Source organism: Rhynchophorus ferrugineus, unplaced genomic scaffold (genome assembly GCF_030347505.1).
Source record: "Rhynchophorus ferrugineus isolate W39M unplaced genomic scaffold, kcgeb_rfMv2 rfM10, whole genome shotgun sequence".
NCBI lineage: Eukaryota > Metazoa > Arthropoda > Insecta > Coleoptera > Curculionidae > Rhynchophorus > Rhynchophorus ferrugineus.
In genome coordinates this window covers 22,161,018-22,176,769 of record NW_027472589.1, presented here as the reverse complement: position 1 = coordinate 22,176,769, position 15,752 = coordinate 22,161,018, and the positions used below count along the sequence as shown (strand labels likewise).

The following is a 15,752-nucleotide window of genomic DNA, read 5'->3' as shown; positions in this document are numbered from 1 at the left end:
TTCATCATCAAACTATATTAAATGCTGTAATATAATAACGTAATATAAATTAAATAATGTAATATATTTCTTTTAAAATATGTTAAATATAACTTCACGTGGTCATAGCTCCTTAATATTTCCAACAAAACGGGAATAATCGAGAGTAACAGAAAATCTAAAATAACACTGCTTACAATTAGAAAACTTCATTTAACAATGTTTTAATCACTTTTTTTAAATTTAATAGCGTTTCAAATGTAAAATTTATGGACTATTCTTAAAATTTGCCCGATTCAAAATTGCCTGCTGCCATTTTGCGGTACATCGTTGTCGGACTTTTATTTTAAAACTACGCGACGCTGGTTGATCAAACTGGTTGATACAACAGAAACGATGAGTAATCTGCCGTATAGAAGTTGGAGCTGACAGAGCGTTGGCCAGAGCCTAAAATATTTGTTTAAATATATATTTTTAAATATAATTATATTTATGTTATTTAGGAGCTTCAAATATTCACTTAATTCTAAGGAACACTGTCTATTATTTATGATTCGATCCTAGTACTTTATTGTAGGCGAGCTGTGCTCTTATCCCACAAGGCTTCCCGCTGGGTTTATTATATATATATATATATATATATATATATATATATATATATATATATATATATATATATATATATATATATATATTGAAATATCCTAGTCTCGTCAAGGAACACTAATTGAAGTAACAAATTATACTATTTTCAATTGATGTCAATTAAAAATATTTGGGTCATTTGAGCAAAGAAACTTGGTAAAATATAATTTAACCACGTCATATTATAGTCTCGTTTTAATATTAAACAATGTTTTATTTCTGTTTTATTTTAGTTAAAATGGTACGATGCTGTCTGATGCGTCCGAACATGCATTATGAGCCTACAAGATACGTCTAAGTATAAAATGTTTGAATATTCTTCAAAATACTGTGATGATAGTTACAGGATATAAACCAGCAAACGTAGAAAGCATTCAGAGTGCACAAAGTATTAGTCTGGTTAATCTCCATAATCAACTTAGGGATATGCAGCTCTTTGAGGGATGTAAATGATGCCTTCATACTCTGTAAAGGAATATAATATTTGAATGAGAACCATCGAATAAGTCTAATAAATTCCATATATTGCTTTTAAAATAAGTTCAATTTTAAAATCACACAATAATATTAAAGAAAATTTGTTATTTCATTTAGTGTTCCTTAACGAGACTAGGATATTTCGAAATACTGAGTCTACTGAGTCTATTTTGTTAAGACCACTTTTCAGCCACAACACACCAATGAAAATTAGAAGCTCTTACCTAACTGCTTTGTTCAAAAGGTTCCAAATGGCATTTAGAATCAATTTGTCTGGTAGCTAATTTTCCGGGTTCTCGGTCTATTCTATATCGTATGAATTTTGAAAACACTTGATTCATCTGGTATTAAGATTTGTGACATTTCTTTGATTTACTGAGAGTTTGAGGTGAATTCACGTCCGGTAATTATTCGCACTTTTAAAGCGATGAAAGTTAAGGTTTCTCTAAGTTTCTTAAAAATACTTGATGGGTTCAGGCAACAAACGCTATTATTTGTAGTTACATTTTAAAACTACTACATTTGTTACACTATTAACACGCATTTTTATTAATAGATTTTACTGATCAAAATGCATATAAGCACCTGATAATCATAGGATGTACAGGGAGTACCGGAGAGTCATTGGAGCTTTCGGAAAAATCTGCATAATTTTCCAGAAAATGAAAAAAATTATTTATTCAAAGTATTGGACATTTGATTATATAAATCTGTTATATTACGTCTATACATCTTGCCCACCTTTCGGTCAATATATGGATGCCATACTAACAAAACTGTCCTTTGAGCAAAACCATTCATTGGGCCATTTCCTAACTCTTCGAAATTGGCGAAAGTGCTGCTTTTTAAGCGCATGTGCCATTGATACGAAAAGTTGAGGGTCGGGTGGGGCAGAGTCTGGAGAGTACAGCGAGTATGATAATTTGTTCAACCCAACTTGTTTTAACGCTTCCTTGATCGGTTTTGCTTTATGAGACGGTGCGTTTTCGTGATATAAAATCACCGAATCTTTACCGTATCTTCGGTCCCATTTTGGACGTTTTTCTATGAATGTATGGTTTAAATTGATCACTTGCTGTCGATAGAGGTCACTATTAACTGTTTTATTAGGTTTCAACAGTTCTTTATACACCAGGCCACTCTGGTTCCACAAAACGCAGATCATTGTCGCGAAATAAAAACGCTTCACGAGGTGATAACCATGATTGTTTGCGCTTAAGGCTTTCAAAATAAATCCACTTTTCATCACCCGTCACTACTCTATGTACAAATGACATCCAGTCATACCATTTCAGCATTTGTCATTAAAGTCAGCATTGAATTATTACTAAAATATATTATGTTTAAAGTAAATGTCTAATTATTACCTATTACTACAGTTTTTGCTACTATTCTTGATGGGCAAACTTCATTAATGACTTGGCTACTTTCAACACCACAAGAATTATTTTCTTCTCTGTTCTTGTTATCATTAAATTTTGGCATATGTTGATACCTATTCCAGGTCGTTGGAAATGAACGGAATTTTATAACTTTTAAAAATCTTACCATATATTCTGCAATTATACTTGTTATTTCATATTTTAAAATCAATGCATATTTGACCACCAAGTTTAACACAACAATTTAATTATTATTACTACATAAGTATTAATGTAACACAACATTTAAATGTTATATATTTTTGGTTGTTTTAATCTGATGGACCGTAGCGATCGACTTGAAAAGAATGGACCGCCATTAGAAAAGTAAGGCAATACAATTTATTCTTTTATAGAAAGAACGAAGAAGGAACCGTTTTATGGAAGAACCATAGGTTTGTTCTGTGTAGGAGAGTGTGTATGGGCCATATCCGGAGATGCTACGGAGTAATGTATTCTTCGAAATACACGCAGTTATATGTTTAAAGCGCGCGATAGCGTTTTAAGCGATAATTTTATTAAATCAGAGAAATGTAACAAAAGGACAATGACTAACAATAACATGGACCTTTTTCAATGCAATAGACTGCGGCGATCGGCAGGTTTAAAAGTAAGGTTCTCGATAATGGTGTTCTGACGACAATCGGTCCCATACTCGACGCAGCGATTGCTTCAACAACTCTAAGCTTTTGTGGCGTGTAGCTGGCCCATGGCCTTTAAAACGAACTACATGTTGCAGTCCATCGGGTTGAAATCTAGCTAGTAGGGAAGCCATTCTGCCGACATGATCAATTCCGGAAAATGGGCTCAGCACCAGTTGCTTTTTCCTTATGGACTGGAGCGGATCCTGTTAGAAGGTTCAATTCGCATCGCCGAAGTGCTCCTTAACCCACGGTAGTACGACAGCCTCGAGAATATCGTGACGATGCTCTTCTTAATTGATCACTTTTGGTCCCTTGATCCGCAAAAGCAAGGGGGGTCTGTACTTGCTCAAATCCCACCCCAGACCTTGACTGTCTACGGATTTTGGCGGTATTCGACGATGGCCGACGTGTCGGGAGCCTCAGAGGATCAGCTCCTCTTCTATTAGTAGTTGTGGATCTGCTCAACGGTGAACAGCTTCTCGTCCATGAAGGGGATGCGCTCTCATCGCTGAGCAGCGGCCCGACGCTTGACCCGCTTGTTCTCATCTGTGAAAATCTGAAATTATTGGCGATTGTACGACTCGAAGTTGAGCTTCTTTTTAGCTAATCGATGAACGATTTACTTATACCAGTCTTGCGAGTCCTCACGGATATTTCTCATTGAGATAATCGAATTTCGCTGCACTAGCTTCTTGATCATCTTGCTGTTAGCAAAATTATCGTCGGTGAACTTTCGTCAACCTCCTGGATGCCGATTATTATGGCCAAGCTCTTTGAAATGATCGATGGCATCAGAAACAGTCGACTGCGTAACATTGAGCGAACGAACAATTTCACATTATAGCTTTCTTTAGAGAATCTGCTTCAATATGTCACTACGATTGTACGATTTTTTAGAGCGTCAAGTTCTAAAAAGACGACAAAATGAGTTAGCAAAGAGTCGAAACCTAACACAATAAACACATGGAGAATCCGACAAAACAAAATTTAGTTTATTACGATACATACTTTCGTGTTAAGATAAATTAAGTTTTCATCCAGTTTTTTAAGACACCATGTATACTATAAAGTTACATTTCCTTAGTTATTCGTATACACTTTAATAATGTTGGATCCCGTACTCCTCCATTGAAGAACTATTTTTATAAATTTATATAACATTTTCTCTTCACGTATATATGTTGTACGGTGGGAATATCACGAAACTTGCTACGATTTTTGACGAGGATTTAAGATTGAATGGTGTAATGAACGAGATGCATAAAAATAAATATAATAGATAAGAATATTCAGTGTCGTTTTGTATCACTGATCACTGATCTTCCATATTTTTTTATTTATGTCTGTTTAAATATATCTATGTGTCAAGAATATATGAATCATTCGATAATATGCTTTGGCTCTTATGGTCACCGAGAAACAAAAAGTCATATGTGCTGTTAATAACTAGAATAACTTTCGTGGATTCTGTTTGTATCGGATATAACATGCCTGCGAACAGAAATTCCTTAATTCAGATAGGACCCTTAATTTTAGTTATCATATTTCTTGTATTCTTTACAGTTTTATCAAACTTATTATATTGTACCGGAAATAATAATGATGACAATCAAATTTGAGGTATAGGCTACTCTAAAACGGCCAAATATAAATTTATTTAATTGCTAAAGTAATACATGATGAACTTCTTCAAAACAATCGTAGAACATTTCAGAGAAATGTCGAAGTTATTCATAAAGAACGAATATATAACCGATCGTTCTTTAAGACTGGCGCATGAGGAAATTTATATTTTAATCCATTCAAATGTACCCTGTAATCACTAGAGACCAATTTCATCAGTCAGCACCCTCCGGATATTACTAAATTTAGATGTCTTAATGTCTTAATTTCTCCCTATACTCATACCGTTGAACTTAAATAGTTTGGTGTGTCAATAACAAAAATCTCAACATACAACTAGTGAGTTTCGCATGTTTAGCAATGTCTGCATTTATATAAGAGTTCTAGTATTTTGTAAAAATGCTAAAATTATCGACAAATGGTTTGTGCGCCAATTTAGATCATTTGATTTGATAAATTGAAATTCAAGTTTTCCTTTTATCTTTTCTTTCTGTTGATTGCCCAAAACCAATTTTTAACTGTGAAATGTAAGTTATAGCACTAAGAATATATTAAGTTAGGAGTGATATCTATATTTCGTAGCGCTTCTGAATAAACATATTATAATCATATATAAAATAATTAACTGTGGATTATAATCAATTTTCTTTGTCAGTGACTCGTGTGTATCTAAATAAACTCGAGAAGTTTTTTGGCAAGCAGGCTATGTTATAAAACCTATTAGGATATGCAGCAAATAATGGATAATTTTTAGTCAGTATACGAAATCATAATATCAGTATTATGTAGTAAATTCACATTATTTTAGCGACAATGTTATTTTTTTGTAGAGATCCAAAGGTTCTCAAGGGTATGAATTATAATATATGTGTAGCAAATAATCTATTAGTTTGGTAGGAAGCATATAATTGGCATATTTAAAATCATTCCATTTAAGTCAAGTAAGCGGTTATATCTGATTACTTGTAACGATTTAAAACAATTTTGTTCTCTATCAAGCCCTTATACGTTTGCCAAAAAGACTGATTAAATCTTTTTTACAAGTCTGTTTTGAAACGAACTTTTAGTTACCAAGTTAGTCTGCCATGGATAGGAACAGGTAGTAATCACATGATGCCAGGTTCAAACTATATAATGGATATATAATTCTAACCAAATAGCCTAAGTGAGTTGTTATCGATTAGCATGGCCAACCGTTTTTTGATAAGATATAATTCCTGTCCTAACTTCCAAATTTGGATGCTTCTAAACTTTTGCTTCCTTTAAAAGATCCAACTATTAACACTTTAAGTCCGAGCTAACAGTTTGGCCGAAAGAGAGCAACTCAGAGTAACTATTGATCATCTATAGCCGGGGAGAGCTTGGCTAGAGTGTCAATTTCTTAGGCAATACGTCGCTCTAGCTGCTGTAGGTTCTCGAACAATTTTCAACCACAGTTGTTCTTTCCAGGGATAATATTAGATCTCCAATTTTTAGATTTCTTCCTAATGTCTGAATCTTTGCTGTCTTTCTCAAAACTACTCGTTTGGTTGCAGAACCCTTTGAGGGATTCGTTCACTTTTTAATACGTGTCCAAATCATTGTAATCTGGTTTACTTAATTTGTTCCTCAACTGTGTCCTGAATAACTCATAAAAGAATTACTTTAATTTTAATCTCGGATCCATCTCGGAGAGAAACATATAGAATTTGCCTTAGAAATCACATTTGGAAAACGTCAAGTTTATATATATAAAACTGTAACAGTTTCTAGAAGTATTGGTAATACAATCATTCTTTGACTCTACGATTTTAGTCTTGATTGCAATATTTTCGCCCTTTCACGTCCCACATCGTATGGTGGGTACAGACCTGTGCATTCGGGCCGAATTTCATGAGAAAATTGAAAATGCGCATGAGCAGAGCTGAATTCGGCGAGCATTCGTGATGAACAGGTTTCAAAATTGGTTCAAAGTTGTAGTGCGCGTGCACTTTGCTTAGTTCCAGTGTTCGCCACAATGACTTTCAGCGCTTGGCGATGAACAGAACGCAGTTCCAGGAGCCGCGGATCGGGCCAACAAATTCGAGCGAATGTGGAAAAATTGACGGGATTATAAATGACATATGTTTTGGCTTCGAGAAAATAACCCTGTTTTTTCTTGTAAATTAATTATTAGTATTAAGACGTCATGGGATGATAAATATGCGTTTTATATCTATTAACGATTAATAATAATACATATAGTTAGGATTCTGATGATATCTGAAATAATATTTAACTTTGATTTCTATTTTGCAAATGCTAATTACAAAAAAAACATGGCGAAATTATGGATTGTTTTTCTTATCTTTCATTAAAGGGAATGGTTTATTGATACTCTCCATAGCACAAAATGTTTGAAATAATATGGAAAAAGTATTTCACAATTGGTGAGAGAAATATGTTTAATAATAATCTCATATAAAATAATTATTAACAACATGAAAATATTATGTTTACCAACTAATTTTATTTAACTCATAGAACAGAGCAAACATTTTAAATTGTGACGAACACATCAACATGTAGAAATAACCATCCATTCAACGCACCATACAAAACAATCGCTTCTTAGCTAGCTTCTTTCCAAAAAGAACTATATCTCGGATCTAAAATATAACGTAAAACTCATTAAACACAGTAGTTTTAGAGAAGAATCACTCACCTATGTTATTCGTTAGACAGAAGATATATCACTTGTTTCAACGTTCATTTTTCCCGAGCTTTGTCTCACATGTGCTTATTAGAAAGTTTATTTTTTACTTTATAATTTGAAAATATACCAGCATAATATACTCTCATAAGGACTGTGGTTCTTCCATCCAAATCATCTTGCATTTGTCAGTTTTGTTTTATGTTTTCATACTACTTAGCCATTGTGTCTGAAATAATTTAAACAGAGTTACCAAATATTTCATCTTCAAAATAGTAATAAAATATATACAAAATACATCATGCAGCGAATACAAATGCATACCTTTTTATATAATTTCTGTCCCTATCATTGACGAATGAATTGCCTGATGACTCCATTTATACATTTTGTGCCACCAAAAAAAAAGGTAATATTCTTAATTTAAGGTTTTATTATGTCTACCTCATAGTGACATTTACACATATACATTCTTTTCTCTTGGGACTGAATATATTTTCGGGTAATTTTTGATCATTTTGTAATCATTACAGAATTGTAGATGTTTAAAATATCTTCATGAACCTATAAATAGAATACTAAAGCCGCATAAACACAAGAGTTTTATACTATATTCTTACCTCAAACTTCAAACCAATTGAATTTCAATATTATTCGTATTTTCTTCCTTATCATAACTTTATTTATTATGTTACCGTTTGTACATATCGTAATTTGATACTCTTTTAAAAACAATTATACGGTACCTATTATTTCGGCAATAAACATTGCTTTTTTTGAAAAGAACACTACACGTACCGTCGAAAAATGATTCACAACACATTTAATTTTGGCATGCCATTGTAAAAGTATGGTTATAAACAAAAGAATACAGAGTTGCGAACCAAAGGATGATAACCGCTAAATGATTTTTGGCGACCCAAACTTTCCGAGAAGAACCGAACGGAACACGAATTGATTTCCATCACCACGAACGGAGAGATTTTCGGCGAATCCATGCCGAATCTTCGCGCAGACCCCGAACATTCGCTTCGTTCAACTTTGTACTCACCATTAGAGGATTAGAAGCTCCTGCAGTTTCGACGATTCCGCTTTTCACTTAGGCGGTATACGCCACTCTCTTCCCCTGTATTACTTATTTCTAAACACATGCAGTACAAACTCCTGCATTTGCTCTAACTGGATCCAGTTGATTTTTTTAACAGCGGGAGATATGTCAAATACCAATATATTTTTCTTTTCGTTATGAATTCTCATTAATTATACATCATTTCGTTAACATACCCAATGATTGCTAAAGTTCGTACATACACCTTTTTTACAGCTTTGTGAGCAACATGTCCATGTTAATGTTGGTAATATGCACCATTTTCCATTAATCTTCCTCAACTTCTCTAAATTACGAAATTTAAATAAAGGCATTTAATTAAATTAGGGCCTTTAATTAAAATGGATTCTCATAAAATTTGCATTCAAATTATAATTAAAAAATATGAATAAGTCTCAACAAATTGAGTGATAAACTGGTTGCCTCTCCTTACAGCTATTATTATGGTTGGAACAATGCACAACAATATTTATTCTTATATTTTATCATATATAACAGGAAAATTGAAAAGTCCCCGGCCTACCACAGTAAAACAAATTAGCAAAATTATTGCTATTTATTCAACATTATTCCTTCAAGGATATTACATGGATTATAGCAAGCCTCCAACTTTTCGATCCCGGTTTTGTAGTAGAATTTGTCCTTTACTTCAAAATAGGTCTCAGTTTCAGCGATCACTTCTTCATTTGACGAAAATTTCTTCCCAGCGAGCATAATTTTGAGATCTGAGAAGAGGAAATAGTCGCTGTGGGTCAAATCTAGAGAATGCGGTGGATGAGGATGCAATTCGAAGCCCCTATTCACGGAGTTTTGCCATCGTTTTCATTGACTTGTGACACGGTGTATCATCTTGGTGAAGCAACACTTTCTTTTTCTTCAAATGCGGTCGTTTTTCGGCGATTTCGTCCTTCAAATGGTCCAATAACGCTATGTAATAGCAGCTGTTGATAGTCCTTCCTTGTTTAACGTAGTGAATGAAATTTATTCAATGCACATCCCAAAATACAGACGCCACAACCTTGCCAGCCTACTGTTGCGTTTTCCCACGTTTTGGACCGGGTTCATCCTGTGCAGTCCACTCGGATGACTGTCGATTGAACTTCGGCCATTTTTCATCCGTTGTCACATATCGCGGTTTATTACGCTTGATCAACACTGCTCCGAATCATCAACTCGTCGTTGTTTTTGGTCGAAAGTTAGCTCGAGCAGCAGCCACTTTTTACCGATCTTTCTGATACCCAAGTATTCGTGAATGATGTGATCTACATGTTCAGTTGATATCTCTAGAGTGTCTGCTATTTCATTTAATTACAATTTACAGTCATTCAAAATTATTTGGTGGATTTTTTTAATGTTTTCGTTGGTAACAACCCCTTTTAGGCGTCCACTGCTTTTACCGTATTCGGTGCTCATTTCACCACGTCTAAACTTAGCATACCAATCCCTGACGTTTAATTTTCCTGGGGCAGTGTCCAGAAACTCTTCGTCAAGCCAAGTTTTTGCTTCAACTGTATTTTTTCCCTTCAAAAAGCAATATTTTATCAAAGCTACTTCACTCAAAATGCTATAATTTACAAACTAATAGTCCGACAGCTGTCAAATTTATACACGCATCTTTGAAGGATTAGGGCTAACTAAAAAACATATGGATTGAATTCTAGTAGCGTATTTAATCTATGTGTCAGACCGGGGACATTTCAACTGACCTGTTATTATTATTATTTTATTTCCTTTGGTGTTTATAATGCTATAATATATAAAAATGTATTTTAGTATGACAAGATTTTATAACCTTTCTGTACCAAACAAATATGTTCTAAAGGAAATATTCATAATATGGATAATATGGACTACAAAATTAAAGGATATAAACTAAATAATAATTTATTTTAAATAGTATTTATATACTATATTTTATTTATTTTTCCTATACAGGCATACAACTTATGTTAACATTAAGTCAAAATTTGTTACCTAGAGAAGGTAATGCAACAGTTAATTGTGATCGCTACCGATCAACTTGAATCATGCATTGATCGAACAACCTCAAAAATTCTGTCGAAGACCCTCTAAGGTGATTGTACATCAGCTTGTTATCCGTCTCATAGAACAAAACCGATCAAGGAAGCTTTGAAAGAACCCGTTGTTCTCTGCAGACCTTGCCCTGTTTGGCTATCAACTTTTCGCATTAATGGGATGAACAGTATAAATATCAATAGGTATCATATATTCAAAATAACATTGAACTCACACTAACTTGATTCGTTTCATAATCAGACAGTAAATTGTTTTCATCTATCCCTATTATTATCAGTTGTAGTGCGTATTTTAGCAAGCTAGGTAATTAATCTATATTATTTGGTTTATTGTTATATTGATAGTATTTTTACTGAGTAATTCTATAAAAGTTCTAGTATTCTTTTTAGCCGAATCGATTCTGGACAAATTAAGGTTATTTTACTTGATAAATCGCAGTTAAATATATTCGTTTATCATTCAGTTAGGACTTAAATCTAAATTATCATTAGATAAGAAGGTTTTACTGTAAGTCAATACCTAGGCCCATTTGGACATATGGTATTGAACTGTGGGGTACTACTAGCAAATTTAACATAAATATCCTCCAGAGGTTCCAGAATAAAGTGTTGCGAGTCATCGTCGATGTCCCATATCACGTGTCCAAAAAAATTACTCAATGCGATATCCCCATAGAACCCATAACGAGTGTGACTCGGAGTGTTAGTGCAAAGTACTCTGAAAGACTATTAGTGCATCCCATTACACTAGCCAAATAGATAAATGTGCGCGATGGCAGTAAAGTGCGTAGGCTCAAACGCAAACTACCATACGAACTGATTAATAGATACATAGAGTGAGATTTAATAATCTCTAGAGTAAGCTAGAATAGTTTTTAGAATAACTTAGGATAGACTTTATAATAAGTTATAATAATACCCAGAATTAGATTTAGATTGTAAGTTGTAGAGTGGATCACGTACTGAAGTGATCTTCTGCATGTCAGGATGGTTATAGTATATAACTGAAATCACATAACAATACTTAACATGTTTGCCACGGGAAGATTGTCGACCTTTTAGGAGATTAATTAAAAAAATTAAGTTTTATAGAGATTTTTTATCTCACCAATAAAATTACTATCACTAAATATATTAACTAATAAAAGTTAAAACATTGTTTACAAAATTGTAATATTTGGACGGAACAACTGATATGTTTCATCTGCATCTGTACGTACCCTATTCTCTTATTCATTTTAGCATAAACTAGAAATAATAATTATATTAATAAGCATATAACTCGAAGATGTAGGTGAAACCACTTTTGTTAGTTAATGGTTAACATAATACTAATGCAGCATCTCCAGAGTTTGATAAATATTTTTAATAAAGCTGCTGGAGTTTTTTAAATGTACTCTATAATAAACTGCGAACTATCTTGTACTACGTTGTAAAAATATAACATTTTTGATGTTAAAAATAATGATAATTATAATAAAAGGTAATTATTTACATCAAGGATTGAAACATTTTTAATAAATAGTTTATTTTTAGGGTTGTATATTACTTGTAACTTAAATATATTTTTTTAATAATATACTAAGTACGTCTTCTTCTCTAACACTTTTTGGAGTTCATTCTTGAAGAACTATTCTTTAAAAAATATTTATTTGATGCCGGAGCATCAGAAAGGTATATAGTACCTTTATGCACTAAAAATGATTAATTAACTATATAGAAAAATTATATTATTAATGTATATTTTATGCAAGATAGTCTTTTTACAAATTTTATTTAAAATGAATAATTTTGAAATTTCAAATTATTTTATAATACTAATCACATTTCGTGTAGCAAGCGATATATTCTCCTCAGAAAAATCCTTGCTGTTTATAGCAAGGTTGACTGACAACATGAACTTTACCCATAGTACAATTTATTTAGGACGATTCGAAGCTTATTCTCCCAACACATGAAAATTTTCTACTGTGAAATTTTTTTAAAAAAATGTGTTGGATATATAAATAATTGGGTGGATGTGCCTACATCTGACGTCCTCTGACGATGTATATATGGTTGCATAAGCAGATATTAAGCAGTTTCCTGTAAATTGTAATGAGCTCTACGGCGCATGCTCGTACTAATGACATCCAGACAGATGGCGGAATCTTCATCCATTCTGTGTTGGGGCTTTGACCGAGATGTTTGTCGAAATAAATAGAGAGGGACTCAGTGTTTTAATTACCCAAACACCTTCACCAAGTCGATTCTATACAATCGGTTATAACAAATGTTAAACTATATATTGGCTGCTTCATTCGCTCTTCTAAGCAGTTATTGAATTAGAATTTCGAACAAGGATATCCTTTTAACCTTTTGTATCTATTACCTTTTATATCTTATATTATTTTATATCTTATAATGTATTTTTATACATATATTATTTTTTATCCATAACTATCTACAGCTGAAACTCTTCGCAATTACTGTAACATGAAAAAGTGAAATGATATCTCATCGCTTCTGGAAGACCACATATAAATTATCAGTTGGAATATTTGAGGCGCACTGTTTTGAGTTTTCTTTACATTTCCTTAAGAAATAAAGAAGGAAAGAAAATAATTTCAATTGATATATCAACCGGCTGTTGCCTTGCTTTGCTCAATTTCGATTAAATTCGAGCTACGCTGCGGTTGTTCGATAACAGCTCGATCATCGGCAACATTGTGTACCTCGCAAGGGCGGTCACGTTTGAACGTAGGACTCGGCTGAGGTCGCAAAGAGATTTAACTTGATATGTTTTCAACGTATTTTAATTATTAGAAAAAAATCTTTTGAATCCTATGTATTTAGCAAAAATTATATAATCGTTGTGGCACTCTATGGACATCACCGTTGGCTTCAGTGTTCAATATTCAAAAAGGAGTAAAGCTTATTAAAACTTGCTTTATATGTCCTTTATTTTTATTGGTGATTTTGATTTAATAATTAATATTAATGATGATATTTTGGTTGTTTTTATTTTCATTTGTTAGAAGTCTCCTTAGTCTTATAATTTACTTTTCTAAATATTAGCAGAATGGCCGAAAGGATATTAAGCAATTTAGTTCATCTATTTCATAAAAATGAATTTCAATGAAAAGTTAAAGACGGACACCCTAAATACTGATCTTATATAATAGAACACAGTAACGCACCAAGTATTTTTAACATCGCCGTGCTAAGTACCGACAAGTTAAATTTTTCGTAAAGATTTTATCCTGTCCTGTTAGTTCTTTGACGTTTTAATTGATTTAAGAATAATTCTCTTTTAATAATATTAACTTTAAAATTTGATATAAGTAACCGTTACATAAGCGAAAAATACTTCAGTCTTGTTGATAGTATGATTTTTGTTTAATTGTACAGTAAGCAAGCAAGAACACTGCCAAAGTTATAAAACATATACTCCAAATTAATCAAAAATAGAAAGACCGTTAAAACACATTTAGATTATCAGATTTCTAAATAGACGTTTTTGATAAAACAAAAGCGGAATTGTCTTATAGAAATAGGACTGTCCTCGGAAAATTGGCTAATAAAATTTTCAATATCTAGCTGCTTTTAAAGCAAAAACCCATACGATATTCAACTATACCTAATAGAGTAGTAACCTTTGAGAATGAAAATGAAGTTAAAAATGAAGGGGTCAGTTAAGTTAGGTATCATAATACAATTTATAGTTTCTAGTATAGAGGGTACCACATTTTTTTTTAATTTTGCAAATATTGCAATTAATAGAAATGTTCTGTTCTGTCTACACTTTATTCATTTCCATCATGGCCGGTCAGTATTAATAGAAAGTGTCAACAATCGATAAATAATCTTTCGTTATATGTATGTTTTGTGTTTCAATATACATATTTACCTTAGACGCCTCTATTGCTATACAACAAAATATTATCAATAATGAAATTGTTTATCAAATTTATTTCCAAATAAATTTTTCATAATATCTAAGAATAAATAGCACTCACTTTGGCGGTACATATACTAAAATTGGAACCATACAGAGAAGATTAAAATGGCCCTGTCCAAGGATGATACGCAAATTTGTGAAGCGCTCCACATTTTTGGAAGAATCATTGATCAACGGATGGATACCATTTGTAACGGATTCTCTGAGTTCCCTACATAGCCTAAGATTGGTAAGGATAGTCCTCCCTTTGGGGGAATACCGAGTAATGAAAGAGCCGACCACCTGGCAAGCAAGGAAAAGATGTCAATCAAATTAAATAAACTATTCTGCAAAACAGATGCCAAAACTTACATGAAGGACTTCTATAGGCAGTTAACCCAACTGGATTGGGACCTTCTCACAAAAAATAACAAATTATGGGAAATCAAGGAAATCTTTTATCAGTCCTTCAATTATAATAACATCAGTAGCTATAATTCAAGTATCCTCTCACGACTACGAATAAAGCACTGTAAACTAACTCATGAGTTTTTGTAGAAGGGACTGAGCCCACCCTTATGTGATGTATGCCCGAGTCAACTTAGCATCAGACACATCCTTCTGGATCGTCAGAAACATGGTGATCTGAGGAGACAATAAATATACCGAGAACATTGGAGCAATTAGCCCAACCTGAGCAGCTGAACCTGGTGATTAGGTATCTGAAGACCTCAGACCTACTTCAACATTTGCAACATCTATTAAGAAAATGGCTATCTTAAAAATGTTATTATGTCCCTTATATATGCTGTTGTAGCTGTGTGCTCCTGTAGCACTTAGAGTCTCATAACACATTGTAATCCACCCTAAATAGCCTAAAAGGCTGACGGGTTAAATAAATAAATAAATATATATAAAAAAAATTCCTTATGAATCTACCAGGACATGAGGACTGCTGGTTGAATTATGTGAGAGGCAATACCTCTGGTGAAGTTATCGAGCGACAGCACCGCTGGTAAAATAAATTGAGAGGCAGTACCTCTGGTGAAACTGCTAGGTCGTGGGGACCGCTCATTAAATTATGTGACAGGCAGTACCTCTGGTGAAAAAAAAAAAGAAAAAATCGTTTAAAAAGGGCGTGTGCACCAATAATAGAAATTAATTTGCAAATTAAATGAATTTTAAAAAGGAATTAATTTTATAAGAAAATGTCATATCCACAATAACAT

At 32.9% G+C, this 15,752-nt stretch overlaps 1 non-coding gene across 1 annotated transcript; it reads left to right on the top strand.

Moving 5' to 3' along the window:
- The first annotated feature begins 14,594 nt into the window (after positions 1-14,594).
- Positions 14,595-14,700, top strand: LOC143204360 (U6 spliceosomal RNA). The gene has a single exon (XR_013007588.1). It is a non-coding gene; the product is annotated as a U6 spliceosomal RNA (small nuclear RNA).
- Positions 14,701-15,752: the final 1,052 nt, after the last annotated feature.